General features: G+C 54.4%; 1 non-coding gene across 1 annotated transcript; it reads right to left on the bottom strand.

Moving 5' to 3' along the window:
- Window positions 1–658: 658 nt before the first annotated feature.
- Window positions 659–731, bottom strand: TRNAF-GAA (transfer RNA phenylalanine (anticodon GAA)). The gene has a single exon. It is a non-coding gene; the product is annotated as a tRNA-Phe (tRNA).
- Window positions 732–1,095: the final 364 nt, after the last annotated feature.

Raw genomic sequence — 1,095 nt, 5'->3', positions numbered from 1 at the left:
ACGAAGCACTGGAAGAGAGGACGGGGAGGCTCGACGGCTCGTCACCCCCCACCTCCTTCGCAAATCGCCTCTGCGTGGTTGCCTCATGGGCATGCCACGCGTATGAAACGCGGGCTCACCAAAGGTTGCCGCTTCGCCGGGCTACTATAGACTGGTTTTGTACATACGAGGCTCTGCGGAGCGGTACCTGTGCATCCATGCCATCGCCTGGCAAGCATCAACGCGCACACTTAACAGAGGTAAAATGGCATCGTTTCCCTGAATCTCACCATTGGAAATGCCTCCACTGCCTTTTTTTTTAAAAAAAAAAGAAAGTAAGCTGAAGAAGACAACAGGGAGTTTCAGGCCCAGCAGTCAAAAGCCCTGGCAGGGCAAACCGGCCGGGGCGGTCAACTACAGCGCGCTGCTACCAGCTCCGCACGAGTGGTCGTGAACGGTGCGTACGCCATGACGTGAACGGTGACAAACGATGCGTCACGAGCGACACGTAGCTCGACAAAGCAGCTTCCCGCCCGGGACCGCTGGGCCCTGCACCGGCGGCGGGCGCGGCCGCTCCGGACCGGGCCGGGCCGTGGGGCTTTGAACGCTCCCAGAGCCCGCGGGGCGGCGGCAGCCCGCCCGCCACCTCCCGAAAAAGGGAGGGAGAAAAAAAGCTTCCTGCCGAAACCCGGGATCGAACCAGGGACCTTTAGATCTTCAGTCTAACGCTCTCCCAACTGAGCTATTTCGGCTCCTGTGTTGCGACCCCCCAAGCGACACTACTAACCCGTTCCTCCCGGCCCATCACCTGGCCGATATCTCTGTGTGATGCTTCAAGTAAGACTTACTTAAAATAAGTCTTGTTTGTTACTCGTCCTACATTGCCGGCTACCACGCATACCACAAACGAATTGATGACGAGTCTTTGCAAATAAAGTTATGCCTTAAGGCAAAGACAAATACAGCAATAACACAAAACTATATGTATATGTGCATCATGCACAGTACACATCCTACATGCATTTAGTATCAGGAAAAAGGTGTTTCGGTTGTGGCTCCCTGGATTATTTGGGGGGTAACAAGAACTAGAATATTCTGGGATTCAAGAGCGTTAAA

This window comes from Aptenodytes patagonicus, chromosome 1 (genome assembly GCF_965638725.1).
Source record: "Aptenodytes patagonicus chromosome 1, bAptPat1.pri.cur, whole genome shotgun sequence".
NCBI classification, from domain to species: Eukaryota; Metazoa; Chordata; class Aves; order Sphenisciformes; family Spheniscidae; genus Aptenodytes; species Aptenodytes patagonicus.
Note: the sequence above shows the minus strand (reverse complement) of the source record. Positions and strands in the feature narration are given on the sequence as shown.